This window comes from Syzygium oleosum, unplaced genomic scaffold (assembly GCF_021117445.2).
Source record: "Syzygium oleosum isolate NSW1041296 unplaced genomic scaffold, Sole_v2.1 Sole_v2.22, whole genome shotgun sequence".
Taxonomy (NCBI): domain Eukaryota; kingdom Viridiplantae; phylum Streptophyta; class Magnoliopsida; order Myrtales; family Myrtaceae; genus Syzygium; species Syzygium oleosum.
In genome coordinates this window covers 5131873-5158779 of record NW_026607506.1, presented here as the reverse complement: position 1 = coordinate 5158779, position 26907 = coordinate 5131873, and the positions used below count along the sequence as shown (strand labels likewise).

Genomic DNA, 26907 nt, shown 5'->3' with positions numbered 1-26907 from the left:
GTATATACGTTCCTGTGCAGATTATTCAATAACACATGAAGCTGAGATACGTTCCACAGAGTCTCCCATAAAGTAATGGAATTTGCAGATTATTCAATACCAACTATCTTACATGCATTAACTCATAATTAAACTATACATATACATCATTAGTGTATATATATATATATTATTATCCATCGAACCAAATCAAGATGCAGAAAAGTCAAAAGTCAGTGGGAACTCTGATCTCTGTGTGTGTGTGTGTTGAACAGCAGTACGAAGGAGGAGGCTTGATACGGAAGTCCAGCCAACTAAGAAGCGCGTACAATGCGGACTCCTCCTCCTCCTCCTCATCATCATCAGCACCACCATCATCATCTGCAATTATTAAGGGGTTCAGCGTTGCTCCATTGGCATCGGTGAGAGAAGTACTGAGAAACTGCCATTTCCCAATTTCCTTTTTTTCGATTCTTCCTTGCTATGTTATGGTGGTGCTGCCTTGTCAAAAGGGAGTCATCAACCCATGTGACTCTTTCCTTCGTTCATGTGCGCAAATGTGTCGTTCTTCTCTTCCTATGGGCGAATCATTCGCAGAGCGATACGTTGGATAAGGGGCTGGTTTTGCTTTCCCCGCAAAGTGATTTTTCTATTGATGGGACGATCGTGATTGTCATGGCGCTTCGAGGAATCTTTTGTTACTTAAATTTATCAATCATTGAGGTGGGACTTCGGAGCAGGGCGTTAAAAAATTGCGGAAGCCGTACGAGTGCCGATGAGAACGCGGGACAGACTCAGCTGAGATCCATTGCAGATGGAGAAGAAGGAGAGCCACGATTACTGCTGTATTCGAGTAAGGAATCCATGAAATAATGCCCTCAATAATGCACCGTGCAACTCGTGTCTGAGAAATGACCAAATGCGCGGTGTGCAGGTAAACGAAAGCAACGTAGGAAATGCGACGGAGACACTTAGGTTTATGCCCGATTTCAGAAATCAAGTGAAGCTCGTTCGATGACCCGATGGACTGGCCCGACGTTTCTAATGCACGTCGGAGCGGCTCACGCCATGATCATTCCGAAGACATTAATGCGGGTGTCGCCATTATATGCATGTCGTATACTATAACCTTGTTTTTTGATGATACGTATTAATACGATGCAATGCGTCTGCTTGTGGCTTGAACTTGAGAAGCCGAGATTCAATATGGACTTTGCTATTATAAAAATCTTTGGGCCACTATAAGAGTAACAATATATTACAAGCCACAAATTCTTAAATGGACCCCAGGATAATTTATAATTATTTAAAATTATTTTTTTGTGATTCAGAATATGCTATTTATCTCATAATAAATTAAAAACTTTCACTTAATCATTCCCTTTTCAATATCTGGGGCAGCTTCGGGAGTTTTACGTGCAAACCAATGTGTCGAGCCAAACGGGCTTGATACGAGAGTTGACTTTTCTTTTGGGGTCGGAACCGAGAGTTGACTTTTGGGGGGCCTGAAATAAGGGGTGTCAAAAGTACCCCTCTCAAACATGACCCGACCTGAACCGACCCAATCCAAACAAGGAATTTTCATATTGGGTCGGGTTGGCCTTGACTTGTTTGGGTAACAGTTAAAACAAAACTTAAACTTGTTTTGGATCTACCCGAGCCCGCCCGAAACAAGCCCAGCCGAAACAAACAAGAGCCATTTGTCCTTCTTGTTCCAAGCGCGCTGGAAACCCTATCATCTTCTTCCAAAGCTCCGGACCGAGAAGTCAGTGACGGACGGAAACCTCCTTGCGACGGGAACTTCATCGTCGCCTTCCCTCCTTCCTTCGACCTCCATATCCGAGGCTCTCGCGAGCTTCGAGTTCGCCCGCCGGAGATCCCTCTCCCCGCTTCAATTGCCGGATCTCTCTCGCCGGCGCCTGGGCGGAGCTCGTGATCGCCGACTCCGAGGAACCGCCGCCATGGCTCCGCCGGCTCCGTCGCAGCGGTCGCCGTCGCCGTCCCAGCCTTCCGGGTGAGTCCTCCTTCCCGCCCGATCCCATCGCCCCCGCAGTTCCGCGCCCGATCGACTTCTCTCGGAAGAGGAATAGCCTCAGGCTCTGTTTCTGCGTCGTTCGCTGCGATCTCGAGTGATGATCGCGATTGGGTCGGCCTCGGTGCAATTGGATCTCTAGTGTTGATATGTGTGACCATAATCCGGATGCTTGTGGTACTATTCATGTTTATGTCAGTTTCTGGAGCTTTAGAAGAGAATTGCCCAGTTAGCGAGAGTGAAATTTCTCCTATCTTGGTGATTCCGTCTGGTCTGACGTTTCACTTTTTATGAATGGGAGGATTTAGTTGTCCCAAATGGTTTGTTTCGTGAGTAAATCTGAATCCAGTGACTACGGGAATCTGTAGCCGCCGTGCCTCTTGTTTCATGTAGGTTGGAGGGCATTCTTTCTTGGAGTTGAGCTGTTGAACCAAGGGGCTATTAGAAGGGACTTGTACTGCATGTTGATGTTTAGGGGGATTACATAGTCCTTTTAATAACTCCATAGTGATATATTTGACAGTGTCATCCTAATCCAGTAGTCAAGCCCCACACATGCTTCGTCTGAAATATGCTTCTATATGCAGTGCATCAACAGGGTATTGTTCAGTACGCTCTGTTTTCCATGTTCTGATCCCCTGATTTATCTAAATGCGAATTAACAATTACCGTATTTCCGAGTGGAGCGGAGCATTTTGCCTTCTGTTAATATGGTATATATTGAATTAATTAATGAGGTAGATTACTCTTACAATTGATTCAGGAATGTTTAGCTAACGTGTGATCTTTTACTTAAGTGCATTTTCAACTAGTAATTTCTCTCGTCATTGCACTTGCAGCTGGACTCCGAAACCCAGTTGCTCACTGTTCAGTTTGAATGGAATGGGATTCTCAAATCATTGTGAAGTAGATGTGGACTTTGGTATGATCAAATGCTTGTATATTTAAAAATCATTACCATGTAAAAGGTGGTTTTGTGGAAGTTTTTGTCTCAAGAAAAAGGGACTATGTCGAGTGCATACAAACTCAGTGACACAGCAGGTGCTATTGATGGATTTATTCTATGGTTTAGTTGCTTCAATGGTGGTTTTGATGTCTGGGAGAATTAAGGATGATGGGTAGTATAACACTGGGACAGGGAAATGGCCTCTGGATTTTTTGGTGGAAGATGGTCGGTGATGGGTAATATTTTAGTGGATTAGTTGTTTATGAGTCGGATAAGTAATTGTCAAGTATCCTCTAAAGCCATATTAATAAGTTTTGAATGTGCTTCAAACTTGTGTTTACATGTCAAATTTATATATGCTTCTGTTGCAGGTTTATAAAGCAGTTTTCTTGGTTGATTGTTGTGGTACAGAGATTCTTCATTGTTGCATCGCGGAAACATTACACAGTTGACGTCATTGTTGCATGGTAAAATCCTGTTTTTTTGTTAGTATCTCTCTTCGGCACTACTGATGCATTTTTGGCTGAAGCTCATATTATGTTTAATCTGCAGGTATACTGTCAATTTGGTAGTCTTCTTCATTGACAAGAAATTGCCAGGTTAGCCTGTGTAACCTTTGCATCTGTCGTGTCTTTATAATAACAATGTGCACTTTGGCTGTTTTTCAATCTGTTTCTACCTAACTCCGTAAACATGTTTTTGAACCACAGAGTAGTCCCATTACTGTGTTCTTTTCTTAATTCAACCTGGCATGTTTGTACAATGATGCAGAGGCCTTGTTTAGTCATCTGTCGTTGCATAGTAACAGTTGCGTAGATGATGGTTTCGTTGCATAGTTTTGTTGATAGCACATAGCAATTATTGGGCAATGATGGCTTTTGTTGATTCTAGAATGTTAATTATTTTTGCTGATTGCTAGATGTCTTCGTCGACGAATTCTAGCCATACAAATAGAAGGAAGAGATCCATTATGTGGGATCACTTTAAAAGGCTTCCATGTACAGACAAGAACCAAGAAAAGGCTGAATGTTTATATTGCGGGGTCCACATTGGTTGTTCTAATACTCACTACGACTGTCAACAGAATGCTGGCATCCGGCTAGTGTTAAAGAAGTTGTTCATTTACTTGAGCTGATCTATACAGAATGCTTCACAAATTGTACCGATCAGACTAATCCTAACTGCTGTAGCAGTTTCTGTCGTCTGACTAATTCTTTGCTGATTTCAGATCTTAGGACAATGTTGAAACATCCAATTGAATTCAAATGAAATGTTTGAATAGTTATTTGACTGGACATTAGAGACATTTTCCAGATCACTGGTTTGTCATTTTTTCTCTATTGGGCATGGGTAGATGCGAGAGTGCATGATCATGGGCCTGCTCAAAAGTAGTTCCAGCAATCGCACGATATGGAATTGACCCTACCACACCAGAAAACAAGAAAAGGCACGTAATTCATGCTTTGTGTAAGCCTCTTTCAGATAACTGCTAGGAGAATTGCTGCAGAGGAAGGTTTAAAATCAGAGAGAGAGTCCAGTTCAGTCACTGGGTCAAATTTTGGCAGAAGACAACATGGTCGGAGGAGAGGTTGCTGGGGCTCTGGTGGGCGGTCATCTGCATCGGCCTCGCCTGAATCTCAGACCCTCAATTCCTTCAGTGGATGTGATTCCCTCTTCGAGTCACCAGTTTCATCGAGGCAGGTTTCCCCTGATCTAGATTATACTTGTGGAAGTGCGAACAGGAAGTTATGGAGGTTTGAGAATGGAGGGGTAGATGCGTCTCTGAAGGATGGTTTGTTAGCTCAGTTAGCTCAGTGGATGGGTAGATGGTTTGTCATCATCTGCTTATGTACTTCTTTGTTTGAATAGGCGAACAAGACAACCCAAGTTCTGTTTTTGGGGTGTCCTTCTTAAGAGAAGATGTAGGTGGTCAAGCAAAAATCTAAAACACGAACCCGACCCGAACACAACCCGACCCGATCGCGCAGCTATATCATGTTCGGGTCTTGTTTCGGGTCGGGCCAAGCAAACATATGCATTGTTTCGGGTCGGGTCGGGTATCATGAAAACCCGACCCGACCCGACCCATTGACACCCATCAAGTGATTTGTCCGGCCCGGATGCAAGTGCTCGTGATTTCCTAAACCGTTCAACGATAATACATCAAGTGGGCCCAAGAATCAATGAGCTGAAGTGAAAGGCCCAGCTATTCCTTTTGTTTCGAGAGCTCGTGAAATACCTCACTAACCTCATAGATCAAGTAAAACGCGAGCTTAAGCCCAAACGGGTGACTCAATTATGGAATTATTTGCATTTGGTGATACAGGGAATCGATTTCGTGTTGTGCGCCTGATTCACTTACGTAAGTCATATCCGAGCCTACCAAATCGAACCACGCTCGCACTTTTATTTTCCCTTTCATTGTCCTAAACACCTTTAACATCAATCTCTTTTAACATTGACGATGCATTACTCCAATTGTTTATACATTAGAGTTCTTTTGTAAGTTTTAGGGGAACAACCGAAACTCGAATGGATCTGATCCGTTTTAGGTGTTTTCGGATCAATTGTCTTTTCTATTTGAATGGTAAGTAAAACAATGAGCTTGTGATGATTTTGTTTGACTACGGATGATAAATTCGAACCGACTCCAAATGCCGTTGGGAACTTGTTTCAACACCCCTTGTCGAGGTACAAGAAAATCACTATTAACGTTCAGAGGCAGACACAGTCCTTGCCTTCCTTCTCCATCCATACCCACCGCCACGAGAAGCTCTTTGTGCTATGACTCAAGCTCGGCTCATTCTCTCTCACCAATTCTGTTTGGCAGTGATTTTTTAGAAGCTAGGGCTAATTCATTGATGGGGAAGGATGATATGACAAGGCTAGGTGGGCTCTAGTGAAGCACGACAACCAGATGATCTATAGTCCAAATAGAAGGGCCAGTCCTACAAGAACCACAGCAAGGACGCCCCTCGAGTCGGTCATCGACGTCAGCAACATCGATGCCATTATTGAGCAGGGCGAGGAGGCCGAGCTCCTCATCCTTGTCGATCGCTCCCGCCCTGACGTGCCTATCAAACTATATGCCCTTGGCTTGAGTTTGTTGGACAGCCGCTATGCTTGAGGAGGAGTTGGATACTCTTGCAATCAACAAAACATGGGAACTTGTTCCCCATCATCCTTTGATGAATGTGGTCGGATGTAAATGAGTGTACAACGAAAAACTACATGCAAATGGTTCACTTGACCGATTGAAAGCCCAACTTGTCTCAAGAGGACAGCGTTGACTTCATAGATACTCGTAGTTCGGTAGTCAAACAAGCCACAATTCGCATTATCATATCTGTTGCTACTGCTCATAATTGGGAAATTCGTCAATTAGATGTCAAGAACAGCTTCCTACATGGCGATCTCGATGTTCCTGTCTATATGGAACAGCCACCGGGTTTCCGTGATTCACTTTGTCCTGACCATGTCTGCTTACTCCGGTGTGCACTATATGGCCCTAAACAAGCTCTCAGGGCATGGTTTGACAAGTTCAATAATTTTCTTTTCGAGTATGGATTCTTTTGTAACACTTCCAATCCATCACTATTTGTTTATTGTCATCGTGATCATATTATCATTTTATTGCTCTACATGCATGATAAAGTCCTCACTGGTGATTCCCCGAAATTATGGAACCATCTTGTGCAAACACTTGGTCAAGTGTTTTTCATGAATGACCTTGGCGCTCTTATTATTTCTTGGGCATTGAAGTCAATCGCTCTATTGATGAACTCTTTCTCTCACAACAAAAATATGCCTTGGATCTTTTGAGTTGAGCATCAATGGCGCAATGTAAGCCGATTGCTACTCCAATAGCTACGGAGCAACCACCACTCAAACATGGTGATAAGCCCTACACTGATTCATCCCATTTTCGAAGCATTATAAGCGCCCTTTAGTACATTACTCTCACTCATCCTGATCTCTCGCTTACGGTCAACATTGTTTGCCAACATAGGCATGCCCCAGCTATTGCTCACTATCAAATGGTAAAACTTATTTTGCGATATGTTCACAGTACTTTACACCTTGGGCTTCGCATTTTGTCTCGTAGTTCTCTCCATTTATTTGGCTTTATCGATGTAGACTAGGCTAGGTGCAAACTCATCCGATGTTCTACCATTACTTATTGTAGTTTTCTCAGCTCAACTTGTATTTATGGTGTGCCAAGAAACAAACTTACTGTGGCCAGCTCCAAAGCTGAAGCCGGACATCTAGCTCTTGCTTCCGCAGCTATTAAACTTACTTAGATTTTATACATACCGTGTGACATTAGAATCTACCAACATCAACCTTCGTTACTTTTCTCGAACAACATGTTAGCATTACATCTCACAACTAATCTAGTTTTTCATGCTCAGACAAAGCACATTGAGATCGATTATCATTTTGTTCAGGAAGATGTTGTTCTTGGTTCTATTGTAACTTGCTATGTTTTGTCTTCCTCATGATATTTTCACTAAACCATTGACTCGAGATAGGTTTGTCGGTTTACGAATCAAACGCAATCTCTGGTCCTTCTCATTAAACAGTTTGAAGGGAAGTATTGAATTAATAAATCAAAAAGCAAACAATCAGGATGGTTACAGTGTAAAATCTTCTATAAATTATCATGAAGATAACACATCAAGCAGAGTATTCACGAGTTGATGATTTGCAGATCGGGAGAAGAATAGCAGAAATGTCAAAAGTTATGTACAACACTCACTTTAGTGCCAAAAGTTTCTTTTGGATCAATTCAGTGCCAAAATTTTTGACAAACGATCATTTCAGTACCAATTCCAATTTTTTTGGCTAGAAATCTAACATGGCCTTTTTTTATTAGTTTCTTAAGCCGACGTGGCTCGCCGGAGAGTCCAATCAGCATCTAATCCCTAAAACGACGCCGTTTAGTACTTTTCCCCAAATAAGAACCTAAATCCCCAAATTGAAAGAGAATCCCCCAATTTGCAACCCTAATAGGCTATTGAAACCTTATTTAGATTCACCTCGAAAGTTATGAGCTCAATCTTGCAAATGGAGAGCAGCAATGACTCAAATTTGTTTCAACGAAGCGAACAAGAGGGTGAATGTTACTGTTTTTTAGGGTACCGAGTCCAAAAAGAACATCTTGGACTCGGTTGAATTTCGAAAGAAGATTTAATGGTTGCACCAGGTATAAAGAAGGTTCGAAGTGCAAATATTTCAAATGGGTTGATGCGAAATTCTCCGGTCGAGCGACAAAGGTGAACTTAGAGCTACTTGAAAGACGCAATCAACCTCCACCTACATTAATGGACGAATTGGAGGATGTCGACTCAATGCAAGCTGAAATGAAGGCTTTAGCATCTTTGGCCAACCATTTGAAGAAGGAAGTTTCAAGGATGAAAATTGAAAGGAAGTGTTATCGAGCATTGATTGTGTTGTTCTACCGTGTAGCATATTTTATGGTCAAATGTAAAGCAAGTGATGAGAAGAAATTTCTTAGTCTACCATAGTTGAAAATGAGTGGATTATGTACTTGTATTGAGTAATTTGTAAGTATAGTTGTATTATGCTATTTTTGTATGGAACAAAAATTTGTCGCAATCTATGGTGGAAATGGAAAGTTGAAATTTATTGGTTGTGAGCACTTATAAGTTCTCTTGCTTAGTTGTATATTCTCAATTTTGATTTGCTTAGTTTTGCTTGAGATGTTTGGATTGCTGTAATGGTTTGCTGGTAATGGGATGCTGATTTGCTGCAATTGTTGCTGCAAACACTTGTCAAATGAAGAGTGGTAACAAGTTCACAAGTCATTATTTCAGTGTCATATGTTGTAAATACCGATCGTTTGAGTGCCAAGTTTTGCTGAAACTGATAACTTAAGTGCCAGTTGTGGTGAAAAGTGATCATTTAAATGCCAAATATTGTTAAAAAGTGATTACTTAAGTGCTAGTTGTTGATATATTTGTTTCACTTGTACTGCACCAGCAACCAACACATAACTGGTGTACACCAACTATGTGTTGGTGCAGAGTGTGCATCTTGTGCTTGCACCAATACATAGCAGGTGCAAGCATAAGATGGTGCAGCATATGTGCTGTACTGACACATAGCTGGTGGACTAGCACCAGCAGCTTGCACTTTGCGCTAGCACATATAACTGTTGGTGCAAGTCTTGCACCAACACTAAGTCTTGCATCAGCCAAGCACCAGCAACACCTCCGCCAAGCCTTGCACCAGCATAACCACTAGTACCAACATCAAGCCCTGTATCAGCCAAGCACCCTCAATACCTTCACCAAGCCTTGCACCAGCCAAGCACCACCACCACCATGACCTATGTAACATCCTCAATTTCAGTCCATGGGAAATGGTTATAGTTTAAGTTTGGTGATTTTCCAATCGGAGCCAATTTTATTCTTGTTCCAGAAACCCAGATTCGGATACTCTGTACCCCTTTCATTTTGTTATTTTTTTGGAGACTTTTGTGATTCGAATTTCCAAACACTTCCTTCTTAAAAGTTTCTCCAAACATCTTGAAGTTTTACATACTTTAATTTTAGAATTTTTGGACTTGATATGAGTAGTTCGATAGCCTAATTTTGGATCGTGTAAAACTGCCCAGAATGGGTATTTCTGTGATGTTCATACTTTCTCGATTTTCTACAAACTTTTCTAGGCCGATTTTGAACAAACTTCCTTCACAAAATTTGTTAAGAACTTCTTTCTCTATAACATATAAATGTTTGAAGATGATTTGGATTCTAAAACGAGCTTACTTTGAGAAGCAAAGATTCTGTTCCGACAAACCGATTTTAGTTTGTTTTTGAGTTATTAAAAGATGTGTTTAAAGAAAGATTCATATTTTATGTTCTCATGGAAAATGTTTGTTAAGGTCTTGTTTATGACATATTCAAATTTTGGAATTTTCGGAGTTCATTTACTATGTTTTTAAGCCCGATTTCTAGAACAGTGCAAAAACTGCCGGTTTTGTCAGATTTCAAAGATTCATCATTTTCTATTTGAAAACGTTGGAATCTCAATTTGATGTCTTATGGTGATTTAATGTGCTCATTTTGAGCTTTCAAGTGAGCTATTCTAAGCTTTGATTGGAGGTCACACGAAAGGGGGAGATATGAAAATGAAATTGGCCAAGTCGAGGGCCAATTCTTCTTGTTGAAGCCACCATTATTGAGTCATATTTAGGTGTCCCCCTCCATAATTGCTCAATAGCTGAATTGTCCACCCTCATTATTGGAGCATGGTGACTCATTGTCACCAATAATGAGCTAAAAACAAATGAGCAAGTCGGCCAAGAAGGGGGAAACCGAGAAGGAGCCGAGAGAGAGAAGGAGGGAAAGAGAGAGAGCTATTAATTATTAAGATTTGCTAGATTATTTCATTTTGGCTCTCCTCCATTAATGTCATTAATGATCAAGATTTTCTAGATCATAGTCATGATGCCACTTGACTTTAGGGGCTATTTCATTGTGTCATTTGTCTTTTCTTCATGATTAAGCTTGGGGAACAAGTTGGCTTGCCTATAAATAGGCTTAGTTTTCCCCCTTGTCACACCACTTCCTCACCTCTCTCTCATCTCTCACCCTCACGCCAAACACTTCTCTCTCTCTCTCTCTCTCTCTTGCCATTTGCCGCCGTCGACCGCCGTAGATGTTTTCTTGTGATTATAGGTGAGTGAATTCCCTAACACTTAGATAGGGCGGTGTGTTACGTGGTTGGAACGCGGCATGTAAGTGGATTCCCTAATCTCGGGATAGGAAGTTATGATGTGTTGTTGGCTTGAATTCTCACCCGAGCCTTTGTTGAGACTTGCATGTTGTTGTTTGTCTCGATGTTGCACGCATCGCTTATTACCATGCTTGTTGATTTATAAGAGGATAGGACATGGTGTTACGAGTTTGGCTCGAGTAGTGACCGTGTCTGTGATGCTCGATGTTTGCATGAATGCTTATTGTTTTGCTTCATAATTGTAAGTCAAGGCACGTACGAGTCACGAAACGAGATGTTGTATGGTCTCGTACTCATGTTGTGGCGTCACGAAACGAGTTCGGTTTGGTGCGGGTTTACATTGAGGTGTGTAGATCCAGGCCAAATTTGGCTTCAAGTCGGTGCTTGGCATGGCGGACCGAACCACGTGCCCTCGACCGCGACCCGCATGTTAGGCGAATGTTCTAGAGATCATGATTACACAAGCACGGCACGCCTTTGGGCTTGATTGCATGGACTAATGAAATCAAGATAATAAACCAACTTGTGTGACTCATGATGTGTAAATAAAAGAAGAAGACCGTCGTCACATAGCATTGGGGGCAATGCCTCAGTAAACTAGCGCCGAGATACCCTAGCTGAGCCAGGATGCCTGGGTTGAGCCTAGATGCCTCGGTAAACTAGTGCCATGATGCCCTAGTTGAGCTAGGATGCCTTGGTTGAGCTCGGATGCCTCGGGTGAGCTAGCCCCGGGATGCCTTGGTTGAGCCAAGATGCCTAGCATGAAGCTGGATGCCTCGATTGAGTCGAGATACCTTGGTTGAGCCAGGATGATGATAAATGAATCTTATATGTGTATCGGTATGTAATAAATAAATTCTATATGTGTGCCGGTATGTGTGTTTATTGATAAGCTGAATTTATGTAACCGATTAAAGGTGAGTTTCCATGTGAACATAGCAAGGGCAAGGTCAAAGTCTTTGATATTGATTTGCTATTGACATAAGGCGAGGAAAATATTTGTATGCGTTAATACAACGGCGAGGCATAATCCTGCACGAGTATTAGTGAATTTACTCATTGAGTCTCCCTGACTCATCCCCCGTTGTTTTCCTTTTCAGGTCCGTAAGATGGAGGATGACACGGAGGAGCTAGGATTAACCTCGGCCTTCGCTTGTGATATGATTTGTACGTGGAACGGCCCATGGAAAAAGGGCTTGTAAAATATGTTTAAGTAAAATGGCAATAATGTGTCTTGCCTGTTATGCTTTCCCTGATTTCCAGCTGTTATTATGCTTGGGAATTTGTTTATACACGTTTCCGCATGTGCTTAATAATCAGATGAAAGAAACGGGACGGCGACAATCTTGTAATGTCAAATTAATAATCCCAAGGTAAGATAAGGGCGTTACAACCTACACTAGCCAAGCACCACCACCACAACCACCTATACCAGCCAAGCACCACCACCATCACTGCACCACCACAACCACTACACCACCATCACGACCTACACCGGCCAAGCACCACCACCACTGCGACCTGCACTAGCCAAGCACCACCACTGCACCACTGTACCACCACCATGACCTACACCAGTCAAGCACTACCACCACAACCACTACACCACTACTACAACTTACACCAGGTAAGCACCACCACTCCACCACTACCACCATTAGTGCACCGCCACCACCATGACCTACACCAGCTAAGCACTACCACCACCACTGCACCACCACAACCACTACACCACCACTGCCTACACTAGCAAGCACTACCACCACCACTACCACCACCTACACTAGCCAAGCACTAATACCACCACCACTGTACCAACACAATACCACCACCACAACCACCTACATCAACAAAACTAGCACACCAGCAGCACAACTAGCACAACTGATAGCAAAATATGAAAATTTCAAAAGCATAGACAAAGTAAACATCGGTCCATTAACATTAAACTTAGTTTTTACATTTGATCAATATAAATAACCAACCAAAACATCAACATCTAGGGAATGGATTCTCACCAAACAAAACATTCAACTAACTCAACGCTATATAATGTCAATCCCATGAGTCAATATGCACAACCTCCCAACAAAAAATAAAAACTACCATATTTAGCATCCTCCCATCAGTCAATATACACAACCCCCAGTTCCTTTTCCTTTAAATGGACGTTTGGCTTGATTCATGATCTTTGCACTCTTTCTAGCTGAATGTGTAGGTTCTTCAACTGGCGTTCCTGTCTCATATATATTTTTCTTAGCAGCAGTCATTTTCTTTATAGGCCGTGTCATTTGATGAAAGCTCTCCGTAAGGTCATTGTTAGTGCCAGGATCACTTGGTTAAGATGCAATTGGTGTTAGGTTCCTTGTTAGTGGCTATTTTGGAGCTGCAACATTGTCCCCCATGCCTATGCTGCACAGAAAGAAAAAAAAATTAGCTTTTGGGACCACAACACACAAAAGCTAATAACTTCACATGGAGGTCCCCACAACCGCAACTAAATGATTAAACAAATTGCGATTATCGAAATAAAATAACTTCAGTCACTGTCGTTTAGTAGAAACGAAGCAACACAGCTAGCACCGACATCCCCACAATCACTATTTTGTGATTTCTTCTTTACTACCATTGTGCCCACGGTTGCACCAATATTCCTAATTTTTCTCTCCCCCCGAGCCCTAATTTTTCCCTCGGAGCCCTAATTGTGTCCTCGAAGCCTTAATTTTTCCATCCAATTGAACCAAGGAGAGAATATGACAAACCCGAATGACTGAGGGTAAGAGACGGCATGAGAGTGACGGTGAACAACGACGGCGACATAGCGAGCGGCGATGGCGACGGAGCGAGCGACTATAAGTGACCGTTACTGAACAATGACGACTTCCTTTGCCTAAACGATGACCGGACCAGCCTTAATTTGATCCTCCTTCGTGCGACATGGTTTTGTTAACCAGATGAAACGATGTCGCATTGGACGTCCAAGCCACGTAGGCAATGCGACATCGTTTTCGAAGTCCATGTGGACTATATTGTTTTAAAAAATTGCCAAGTCATTTACAAGATTTAATTAAAAAAGTCACGTATTAATTTTGGCTGGAATATCTCGCTGTTGGCACTTAAGTGATCGTTTTTCCCCCGATTTGGCACGTAAGTGAGTTGGCGAAAACTTTTGGCACTAAAGCGAGCGTCATACACAACTTTTTGCACTTCTGCTGTTTTTCTCCCTTTGTAGATCTTTTTCGATTTGTCTTTTATTGAATTTCCATGTAGATCAAATGGTTATCTTTAATATTTTATCTTTATCTTCCACCATAATTATAGGTGGTGATGTTTCTATTTATACTATACAACATATCAATGAAAATCAATGCTTCATTGACTATTTTTTTTTCTTTAGCACCAACCATGGACGAACAAGGACGATAGAGGGGTGGCTCGGCTTGGATGCGTAGCAGTGTTGTGCAATGCCGGCGACTTTGCCGGTGGCAACAACATGAGGAGGTGCAGAGGTTGGGCATAAATGATTCCAAATGGAAGTGCATGAAGAGAGAAACTTAAGTGGTGTTGGCAAAATTTTTGTTTTTTTATCTAATTCCACGTCAATATATGTGTCAATTTATAATTGGCTCAAAGTGCATAGATACATGCCATGTCAATTAATATGATTGATGTGGTGCTCGCAAACCACTATATATTTTCTCAGGTGCAAGAGGATAGTTAGGCCCAGATGAGATATGTTTGTCCAAGTGGATTATTTTATTAGTTTTCTTTTCCTTGTTTGGATGGTCACTTATATGATCTTCTTTACTTTTTCACTTGAAATATTTTCTTTTTTTGTTGGAATGTGTTACTTGCTAGCTGTAGAGTTAGCTGTCATAGCTATTAATTAGTGTTAGTTGTCATCCTGCTATCAACTATCTGTTAGCTACCAACTACCTATTAAATAGGTTTTATCTCTAATTGGGTTCCTAATGTATATAAATAGGGACTTATTGTAACTATAGAGAAAAAAAACATATATATATATATATATATATATATATATATATATATATATATATATATATAGACACACACGTTAGTATTTTTTTGCTTTAGCATGGTATCAGAGCTCGAAGGTCCTTTATCTATTTACCTCAGGTGATTTTTTTTTTTCTGGTCTTTCCCTTTGATCGTTCGATCACTATGTTAGACGAATCATCAACCACCCAGTCTAGCCCCCCATCACTTCTCACAAAGTCCACCGAACCTCATCCTATTCAGAGCACTTCCATAAAGCTGAATGGAGGTAACTTTCTTCGGTGGTCTCAATCCGTTCAAATGTATAAACGTGGCAAGAGAAAGATTGACTATATGACTGGAGATATCGTAGAACCGGAGACAAATGACCCAACTTAGGCTGTTTGGGATGCGGAGAATTCGACGATTATGACGTGGCTGACCAACTCCATAGAAGAAGATATTGGTGCAAACTATATGGGCTATCATATTGCCAAGGAACTTTGGGATGCTGTGTGTGATATGTATTCAGATTTGGGTAATCAATCTCAAATCTACGAGTTAACCTTGAAACTGGGAAATATGCGGCAAGGAGAGGAAACTGTCACAAAATACTTTCACTCTTTGAAATGTTTGTGGCAAGAACTAGATTTATTCAATGACCATGAGTGGACATGTATTGAAGATGGTAATCAGTACAAGAAAATTGCAGAAGCAAAACGTATCTACACTTTCCTGGCAGGGCTTTGAGATGAATTTGATGAGGTACGCGGCATAATACTTGGGAAGCAGCCTCTTCCACCTATTGGAGAGGTCTTCTTAGAGGTTCGGAGAGAAGAAAGCAGACGAGGAATAATGCTGGGCAAGGCAACTACCAGCGGAAAGGATGGATCACTGGAAGGTTCAGCATTGGCTACCTCCGAAGACAAGAAGAGTCGTGTTCCTACAACAATAGTCTTCGAAGCAAATGTATGCAGAATCCCTGCTAACTTGCGAAGATTAGATGGGAAACCCTGTTTTTGTTGTGATGTCCGCAACAAACCCTGTCATACATGGGAGACCTGTTAGGGGATTCATGGCTGACTAGCTTCGTTCAGCCGTAATGATAAGCCATCTCAGCGTGTGCCTCCTACAGCTAATGAGGTCACCGCATTCCCTTTCAGCAAAGAACAACTAGACCATCTTTTCCAGCTACTTCAGGCTGGGTTTGTATCGGGTAATTCGACAGCTTCGATTGCCCACCAAGGTAGAAATCTAAACGCTCTCTCCTGTTGTTCGCAACCTGTACCTTGGATCATTGATTTAGGGGCATCTGACCATATGACTAATATTCCATATTTGTTCTCATCCTATGTTCCTTGTCCCGGCAACCAAAATATTCGAATTGCCAATGGGAGTTTTTCGTCTATTATAGGCAAAGGATCAGTTCCACGTTTTGATTCTATTACGCTTCATAATGTACTTCATGTTCCTAAGTTAGCTTGTAACCTATTGTTTATTAGTAAGCTTTCTAAATAGTCTAACTGTCATGTTATCTTTTTTGCTTCCCATTGTGAGTTTCAGGATCAGATCTCGGGAAAGACAATTGGTAGTGCTAAGATGAGGGATGATCTCTACTATTTTGAAAAGTTTGTCTTTGATAAAAAAGCTTAGGCGTATGGAACTTTCAATTCTTCCTCTGTTCAAGAAAAAATAATGGTTTGGCACCATATTAGGCCATCCTAGTTTTGGATACTTGAAACATTTGTTTCCTCATTTGTTCAAAGGTGTGGATGTTTCTTCACTTGTGACATCCTTACCTCGAGATTTTTAACGCGACGTTCCGGGCTCGTTGCCGTCTCGTTTCTTTTATCTTATTAATAAGTACATGCAGAAACGTGTACAAACAAACTCCCAAACAAAATAATAACTGGAAATCAAGAAAAATACAACAGGCAAAACACACTATTGCCATTATACCATACATAAACATATTTTACAACCCCTTTTCTACGGGTCGTTCCAAGTACAAACTATATCACAAGCGAAGGCCGGGGTTAATCCTAACTTCTCTATGTCAACCTCCATCTCGATGGGTTCACCGAAACAAACAAGGGGTGCGGAGCTCATCCTTAAAACGTGGAAAACAACGGGAGTGAGTTGAAAATTTAATGAGTAAATTCACTAATACCCATGCAGGATGATGCCTCGCCGTCATACTAACGCATACAAATATTTTTCCCGCCTTACATCGATAGCAAATCAATAGCAAAGACTTTGACCTTGTCCTTGCTATGTTCACATGAAAGCTTACCTTTATCTAGTCACATAGGATATATAAGAAAATTTACACGTGAAGCCTTGCAATCAATCGGCATGCAAAAATACTCGAAAATATTCACACGAGAATTTACTTATTTTACAGTCGAAATCCATCGGGCATTGTATTCTTAATACATGGGTGATGGGTCCTCCGGAATCCTTCGGCATCCGGAAACCTTCGGCTTATCAATAAATACACATACCGGCACACATATAAGATTCATTTATCGTCATCCTAGCTTAACTAGGGTATCTCGGCTTAACCAAGGCATCCAGCTTCGTATTAGGCATCCCGGCTCAACCAAGGCATCCCGGCTCAATCGAGGCATCCCGGGGCTAGCTTACCGAGGCATCCGGGCTCAACCTAGGCATCTTGGCTCAACTAGGGTATCCCGGCTCAACCGAGGCATCGCCGCCAATGATATGTGACGACGGTCTTCTTCTTTCATTTAGTGATCACACATCATGGATTGCACAAGCCGGTTTATTATCCTCTATCTTAATCCACGCATATAAGGCTCTAGTTGCTATGTACACATGAAAAGCTCACAAGCTCATAAATCAACAAGTATGGTTAAGAACATCCACATATCATACAAACTATCGCATCCAAGCGTCATGCAACCATGCTCAAGAACAACGTAAAATAATTCACATGAGGTTCCTTTATAACTGAAATCCATCCGTGACGGTTTAGTCTCTCGTATGATCATGCGGTAACAAACAAGACTTTGGTTCTTATCTTTCATTTTTAGTCGATTCAAGAATGAAGCCCGAGGGCGTGCAAAAAAATATATACGAAATGACTTACCGTGGTTGAGTACCGGGCACGAATCAAGGCCCGAGACTCTAATCGCTACACTTTAGCACCGACCTAGACCAAACTTGACATTGGAACAATATTCCTCAATATTGTCCAAGCCTAAGAGAGGCTCGATCCGACGTGCCTACGTTTCACGTTCAATGCCGAAAGGAACCTTTTCTTCAATGCACGGGATGTGCTCAACTCTCAACAAAGTGAATCATGAGCAAACCATACAATAGCAAGCACAAACTTGTATAGGTGTATACACGAAGAATTTCACTTAAGAACAAGTACACCACCATTGAAAACAAAGTCATCTCAACAATAATAATGGTCAGATGAATATTGCTAGCAAGAACCAACGCCCACGAGAACAAAACCGTTTCAAGCAACAACTTCTTCCCAAGTTGCGTTCCAACCACGTAATACTCCGCCATATCCAAGCGTTAGGGAATTCACTCACTTGCAAGCACAAGAAAATGTCTTCGGGGGTTGAACGGGGAAACGGCGATCGGCGGCGGCGAATGGGCGAGAGAGGGAGAGAGAGAGAGGTGATCGGCATGAGGGTGAGGGAGAGAGAGAGAGACGTGAGAGTGAGAGATGAGAGAGGAAGAAGAGGTGGTGTGTGGTGAGGAAAAGAGGAGGGGTGCCTCTATTTATATGCAAACCTTCTAACTTGTTCACCAAGTTCTTGTTCCCCAAGTTTTGACTCTCCAACTTGCTGTCCAAGTTTTGACTCTCTAGAATCATCCTTCTTATCTCTTACTCACTTTAGGATAATGATAGCCCCAATTTTTAAGGACACAAAAGCTTGCATTAAATGGCTAGCTTTCAAGAGGAATTATGGCAACTTGGTCTTCAAAACAACTTGTTCCTCAAGCCACAAAAATAGGTAATTATGCCCTAAGTAGTTTAAGGACACTTAAGCCAAGGAAATCATTACCTTTATTAGAAAGCTCAGAATGTATAGATTTTGTCTCAAGAATACATCAAATCAAAATTTCAACATTCTCATATAAAAAATTATGAATCTTTGCAATCTGGCAAAATCGGGCAGTTTTTGTATTGTTCTAGAAATCAGACTTAACAACATAGTAAATGGACTCCGAAAATTCTAAACTTTGAATATGTCATAAACAAGACCTTAATAAATATTTCCCATGAAGAACACAAAATCTGGATCTTTCTTTAAACACAACTTTTAGTAGCTCAAAAACAGACTAAAAACAGTTCGTTGGAACAGAATCCTTGCTTCTCAAAGTAAGCTTTTTCCATAATCCAAATCATCTCAAAAAATTCCCAAATTTATATATGTTATATAGAAATAATTTTTCAACAACTTTTGTGAAGGAAGTTTGTTCAAACTCGACCCAAAAAATTTTGTAGAAAATCGAGAAAGTGTGAACATAACTGAAATACCCATTCTAGGCAGTTTTATACTGTCCGAAAACTAGGCTTTCGAACAACTCATATCAAGTACAAAAATTCTGAAATTAAAATATATTAAACTTCAAGATATTTGGATCAACTTTGAAGAAGGAAATTTATGGAAATTCGGTCCACAAAGTTCTCCACAAAAATAACAAAACGAAGAGATATAGAGGACCCGAAGCTGGGTTTTCCGGAATAAGAATTGAGTCCGAATGGGAAAACCACTAAATTGTATCTACAATTCAATTCTAGCAAAATCAAAGATATAAGAAGATTGGAAGGCTTAGAAATGAGTCTTATCCCCTTGCTTACAGGTACGAGTAGGGCACATGTCACGTCCAAGACTGATCCCTAATCTCTTGGCAAACCTGATTTATAGTCATTTCCAGGAGACTGAATTTGAGGATGTTACAATTACACTGTGACAATTGTCTTTTTTCTAAAAGTCATTGTACTCATTATAGTCCAAAACAGTCTCGTGCATCATCACCATTTTATTTAATTCATAGTGATGTTTGGGGTCCTTCACCCGTGCCAACAAAAACTGGAAAATAATGGTTTGTCACCTTTATAGATGATCATACCCGTTTATGTAGGATAAACTTGATGAGTGCCACGTCTGAAGTCGAGTCCCTATTCAAAAAAATTTTATCTAATAGTTGTGACCCAGTTGCACACTATTATTAATATCCTTCGTACCGATAATGGTACTGAATATTATAACTAGTTTTTGGGGAGTTTTTTAAGAGAAAAAAGGCATCCTTCATCAGTCAACTTGCCGAATTACACCCCAACAGAATGGCATTGCCAAACGCAAAAATCGCCATCTCCTTGAAGTATCCCATGCCCTAATTTTTTCAATGCACGTACCTAAATACTTATGGGGGGAAGCTGTGTTAACAGCATCTTATCTAATTAATAGGCTACTTACTCGGGTATTAAACTACACTACTCCCTTAGATTGTTTCAAACAAGTGTACCCCACAGCCTGTATTTTTTCTAATATTCCTCTAAGGGTGTTTGGTTGCACTACATTTGTCCACCTCCCAAGTCAGTGTCGATCCAAATTAGATCCTCGGGCTAAAAAGTATGTGTTGATAGGGTACGCACCTAACCAAAGAGGTTACAAGTGTTACAATCCACATACTAGCAAAACTCATATCACTATAGATGTCACCTTCATAGAGTCACAACCATTTTTTTTTCCAACAAATCTCTTCAGGAGGAGAATGCTGAAGTTAGTGAAGAGATTTTGTTACACTTAATCTCTCCTATCCTTCCCACTCCTTTGTTTGAGTCTTCGGAAACACCTTTGCTGAATCTTGATGTGTCAAAGACAGGGGGAGAAAAAGTTCAAGATCACAATGCGATCAACATGCCCGATCTTCAGGTTTATATTAGAAGAAAAACTCTTCAAAAGGTTGCAGATCAGAACTATATCTTGGAGCCTCATCTGTCTGCCGCCCCGGGAAATGATCTCTTGCCTTCGTCATCAGGTGATCCTAGTAGTACTTTTTTTCCCTCCATTCCAGTCTCAAATTCTGATACTAATAATTCTAATCTTAATATGCCTATAGCTCTTAGAAAAAGGGTTAGATCATGTACTCAGCATCCTATATCAAAACATGTATCATATCGAAAGTTGTCTAATAATCATAGAGCATTTGTGTCAAACCTGTCTCACATATCTATTCCTAGAATTATCCAGGAAGCTTTGAAGGATCCAAAGTGGAAGATGGCAGTTGAGAATGAAACGCGGGCACTTTTGAAGAATGGCACCTGGGAATTGGTTGATGCACCAGAAGGAAAAAAGATTGTTGGCTGTATATTTACTATAAAATGTAAACCTGATGGTAGTGTTGAGCGGTATAAAGTAAGGCTAGTGGTGAAGGGGTTCACTCAGACTCATGGAGTTGACTATCAGGAGACTTTTGCCTCAGTTGCTAAGATAAATTATGTTCGGATTTTACTATCTTTGGCTGCTATTTTTTATTGGCCCTTACACCAGTTAGATGTGAAGAATGCGTTCTTGAATGGTGACTTGGAGGAGGAAGTGTTTATGAGTTTGCCACCAGGTTTTGCAAAAAATGAAGGCAAAGTCTACAGATTGAAAAAGTCATTGTACGGACTTCAACAATCTCCAAGAGCGTGGTTTGAATGGTTCGGGAAGGTGGTTAAAAGGTTCGGCTATCACCAAAGTCAAGGGGATCACACTCTATTCTATAAACACTCAAAGGAAGGTAAGCGTGCCATTCTAATTGTCTATGTTGATGATATAATACTGACCAGTGATGATAAAGTTGAGTTGGAAAGCTTGCGAGCGAAGCTGACTGAGGAGTTTGAGGATAATGATTTGGGTGTCTTGAAATATTTCCTTGGAATAGAATTTGCAAGATCCAAGAAGGGTATATTGGTAAACCAACGCAAATATGTGCTTGATCTACTCAAAGAGACAAGCTTATTAGGATGTAAAGTGGCGGAGACACCCGTGGAACCAAATCTGAAACTTGAACTAGCCAAGGCTGAAGAAGTGATAGACCAAGAAAGATATCAAAGGCTTGTTGGTCGACTTATTTATTTATCTTACACTCGACCTGACATAGCGTTTGCTATAAGTATGGTGAGCCAGTTCATGCACTCACCAAGGCCAAGGCATTTTGAAGCAGTATACAGAATTCTACGCTACCTTAAGGGAAGTCTTGGTAAGGGACTAATGTTTGAGAAACATGGACATCTGGAAATTGAGGTGTTCACCGATGCAAATTGGGCTGGAAGCATTATGGATAGGAGATCTACTTCAAGCTACTGTACGTTTGTTGGTGGAAATTTAGTCACTTGGAAGAGTAAAAAGCAGAGTGTGGTGGCAAGAAGCAGTGCTGAAGCTGAGTTTCGGTCAGTAGCACATGGTGTCCACGAAGTTATGTGGATTAAAGGTATCTTGGATGAACTATGGATCTCGAGTTCCACACCAATGAAAGTGTATTGCGATAATAAAGCAGCAATCGTAATTGCTCATAATCCCGTGTTAATTGAACGGACAAAGCATGTGGAAGTTGATAAACACTTCATCAAAGAAAAACTCGATAGCAAGCTGATTTGTATGCCGTATATTTCAAGAAATGAACAGGCTGTTGACATTCTGACCAAGGGACTGTATTGAAGGCAATTTGTTCGTTTAGTGAGCAAGCTATCCATGGAAGATATCTTCAAGCTAGCTTGAGGGGGAGTGTTGGAATGTGTTACTTGCTAGCTGTAGAGTCAGCTGTCATAGCTATTAATTAGTGTTAGTTGTCATCCTGCTATCAACTATCTGTTTGCTACCAACTACCTATTAAATAGGTTTTATCTCTAACTGGGTTCCTAATGTATATAAATAGGGACTTTTTGTAACTATAGGAAAAAAAAAACTTACATATATACACGTCAGTATTTTTTTCCTTTAGCATTTTCTGATCAATCTTTTTAACAGGTGTACTTAAAATATTATTTAAAATTTGATGAAAATAATAGAAATAGCATTTTTCAAGTAATTTTGATAATGAAATAATCATGCATTTTAATAAAAGTTGCCACTCTTCGCCTTTCTCGCGGTGCCAGTTTTACATTCTTATCCATATCCCGACCCTCGAGCTCCCTCATTGAACCGACTCAATTCATAGAGCCGCCCATTCACATGAGCTTAAAGTTGGTAAAATGAGTTGTTTTGGTTTTCATAAGTTGGGTTAAATATGATGTGCTTTAATAATATGGGTCGAGTCGGGTATTTATTGGGTTCAGGTTGAATCGGGTATGGGTCGCTAAAATTGAATTGCATAAAAATAGGTCAATTTGGGTCGGCCCAATTTCAATATGGTCGGATCCACTCATTTGATGGGCTATTCAGAATTAGGTGTGGCGACAAAAATTGCTTGTGTCTTTTTCTTTTTAAATCAGATTAATCAAAGACCCTGCCTTGTCTTTCCTGGATGACTTTGCTGGGCGAAACTATGAGCTTGACACTCCTTGCATTGACTTGAGAAGACTGAGATAGTCACAAATATTCCTAGAGCTTGAAACTCCTTGCATTGACTTGAGAAGACTGAGATACTAACTAATATTCCTTGAGAGTGGTGTTGATGAGAATGACTTGGTAGACGAAGAGATGATCAAGTTCTGTTGCTGCTGTGAACATCTTCTGGAATCCGAAATTCCCTGGAGAACTGGAATTTGTGACTGCCACAGACACACGAAAGATGGTAATTTCACATGATTCTAATCGGATTTGTTTATCTTCTTGTTCTGTAATCACGGCGATTTCATCCACCACATATAATTTGTGATTGTTGAACCGGACAGGTGCTTTTTAGGTGGTACCAAACCATTACTTTCTGCTTTTCCCACCGGATTGATTGATAGTGAATATACGGGGCCCTGTGAAAAGACTGATCTAATCTTGTTGGTGATGAATTTTCGCAGCCTTTTTTACAGCAATTCTTCCATGTGTAACCTTTGGGAGGATCGCGGAAGTGCTCGATCGAGGTCAAACGATCGAGGTCAAATGACTAAGGCTTCGTTATCTTTGTCCCTGCAAATTGTGTTACATTCAGGAATAAGTTCTGAGTTCCATACTTTCAAATCATCTTCAATTTCATAACAATTCAGTATCCTGCCATTTCCTTATGTCCCCTTCAATTTTTCGAGCACATCATCACAGCAAAGATTATTACAGAGTAATATGAACATATGAAGAAAAGTTATCTTCTAAATGAGTTTTATTTGTGAACGTTGACGCAGATATGTTATAATTATTAGTTTGTTTTGGATCGTAGTTCGTAGCTGACTTGATGATATTGGTGGATGCAGCATGCGTTTTGTGCTGTTTTAGTTACCTTCTGATGATGCCTTGCTTGTGCTCTCAATGGATTTTGGCCATCCAATACAGACGGAGAATAACGAGGAAATACAATCTGGAAAAAGGTTTCTGCGGCAAGGCGATAACTCATATCTGTTGCCCGTGTTGTGCCCTCTGTCAGGAGTACAGAGAGATTGAATACAGAAAATCACATCCGGATCTCGGTATTATGCCTGCTCAAATTTTTTTTGAGATCAAATACGAACATGAGGCAGTGAAACCTTTCCTACTATACTAACGTGATTTTACTGTGAAGGCGACTGTCGAGGATAAAATTTTGAAGAGGCTCCACTGACAGATGGGGGAACTGCAACTGACTATACAATCGATGCCCCGGCTCTTAGGGTGGATGAACTGGAGGCGATAACGCATAACTTTGGTTCCGAATCATTCACTGGGGAGGGATCACATGGAGTAGTGTATCATGGTGTTCTTGGAAATGGAAGAACAGCGGCACTGAAGAAGTCAGATTCCACTGAGCTACCAGACCATGAGTTTTTAGCTCAGGTTTATGCTGATACATAGTATTGCGACATGACTTATGTTCAGTTTCGCAGATTTCCAGTATAATTTGTTCTTAGGTCACGATCTTCTTTGCAGGTTGCCATGGTTTCAAGAGTGAAGCATGAGAAGTTTAACGAGCTTCTTGGTTACTGTGTTGACGGTGCTCTCCGTGTTCTTGCATATGAGTACGCTCCTCATGGATCGCTTCACGATGTTCTTCACAGTGAAAAACATCATTGTCAGGTATTCGTTTATTGTTATGTTGCTTTCTTTTTCTGACTTAAGTCTGCCGTAAGATTTCTAGGGCAGGGAAATGGGACAGGTGCGCAGAGATTTCTAGGTTCGGTCCTGTCCTGGACGCAGAGAGTTAAAATTGCCATTGGGGTGGCGAGAGGGCTTGAATATTTGCACAAGATTGCGCAGCCTTGTATAATTCATAGTGATATCAAGTCCAGAAGAATTCTTCTTTTCGATGGATATGTTGCCAAAATTGCGGATATTGATTTTTCGAATGAAGCCCCTCTCCTGATCGCGGGTGTTCATTCCACTCATGTACTAGGGAGCTTCGGTTATCAAGCTCCGGAGTAAGCCCTTCCTCATGTCATTCTCTTTTTTCTGATCGAACTCACATCTTACTTTGCTTCGGTCCTTTTATCTGCAAATCTGATTTCCAATAAGAAAAGAAAATCGAACTCTTAGCCGTCTATTTATTTATGCTTTAGACACTAAGCCAAGACACATATTGTGGCCAAGCGAAACTTTTCCAGGCCTTACTGAAAGTGCACCTCCAACAGCAGCCTAAATGCTGTTACTCTTTCTATGCGGCAGGTACCTGATGACAGGATGGCTGGACTTGAAAAGTGTTGTATACAGCTTCGGCATTGTTCTCCTAGAACTCGTGACTGGACGTAAACCTGTCAATCATACATTGCCAAGTTGACAGCAGAGCCTTCTTGCAAGGGTAATGCCTTCACCTTCAATGCTTTTCGCATCAGCAGATTCAAGTCTGGGTTTCGACGCCTTTGAAGAATATTTTCCCATCTCGCTGTTCTGATTCCAATGCATGAACCTTGGATTCAATTAGGCATTGCCCAAACTCGGTGAAAAGGAGGTGAACCAGTGTGTCGATCTGAGCCTAAATGGAGAATATCCTCCAAAGGCAGTTGCAGAGGTAATGAGCATGGCTTTGATCTATAAGACAACCTTTTCGTTTAATGATCTGATCTTGGTTAGAAATGATACAATTGAAACGGATGCGCGGTCATTGCACTCCCAAAAGGATAAAGTTTGTAATGAGAGCTCTACACACGGATTAACTGTGCTTTCTCACAGTTTGTGACGAGCTTTCTTGCTCTATTTGTGTAGTAACAGACGGCTGCTGTAGCTGCCCAATGTGTGCAACGTGAACCCGATTTACGTCCCGACATGAGTAAAGTGGTCAAAGCTGTGCAGGCTCTTTTGAATACGCCCTCTGCCCCAGCGGCTGAAATCTAAAGCATGCGAACTACTTTTGATCCCCGAGTCTGGCTTATGCTATCTTCTAAACTTTAGTATTTTCCCAGCAATTTCTCTATGTAAAATGATGAATCGATTTATAGATCCCAGGAGTGTCCTGATGGAAGGCCTTGAATTTGAAGATATGACAGCCTTGGTTACTAAGGCATCCACTTCTCTGTGATGAATGTGGGGGCATTTTGATTCGATTATGAGTGAGAAGTCTTTACATTCCGTATCTGCTTAATCTTGCTATGGGCAGGCTCTGCAAGAACAAGCATTGCAAATCCAGGACACACCAAACTCAACTTTCCTCAAAATTCTCCAGCAAAAAGACTGTTGATCCTCTTCTTCTCTAGGAAATTGGGATTCAGTCCTACTTTTTCTTTTGTAAGTTTCATTAAATTCGACTGCAGGCGAAGTTGTGAAGCTTTAAAAAGCCACTGGAATGAGAAGGAAACACGCGAGAATCTTTGTAAATTTTCTGCTTTACTTCCACCATAAGACTGCTTAAGTGAGCAAAGGAAATTTGAGGCACCAGCAACTTTCGTTTTTCTTGGCATGAAAATGAGCTGCATGAACAGCTCCATAGCAAGTCTTGTGCTCATGATTTCTTGAAGGGTACATTGATAATACAGCAAGCAGGCTGGTGAATTTATGAGTTCTTCGCAGCCTGGCTTCGAAAGAGGATGAAGTGGAAAAGGCCCAAATATATCAAATAGGACTCGAGTTGACGAATGAGTTAAACCCTTGAGAGCAAT

At 41.1% G+C, this 26907-nt stretch overlaps 1 long non-coding RNA gene and 1 pseudogene across 1 annotated transcript; both read left to right on the top strand.

Moving 5' to 3' along the window:
* Window positions 1-3129: 3129 nt before the first annotated feature.
* Window positions 3130-3758, top strand: LOC115669781 (uncharacterized). Its single transcript, XR_004004437.2, has 2 exons — window positions 3130-3424; window positions 3510-3758. It is a non-coding gene; the product is annotated as an uncharacterized LOC115669781 (long non-coding RNA).
* A 19529-nt stretch (window positions 3759-23287) lies between these two features.
* On the top strand, window positions 23288-26384 carry LOC115669852 (receptor-like cytoplasmic kinase 1; annotated as a pseudogene).
* Window positions 26385-26907: the final 523 nt, after the last annotated feature.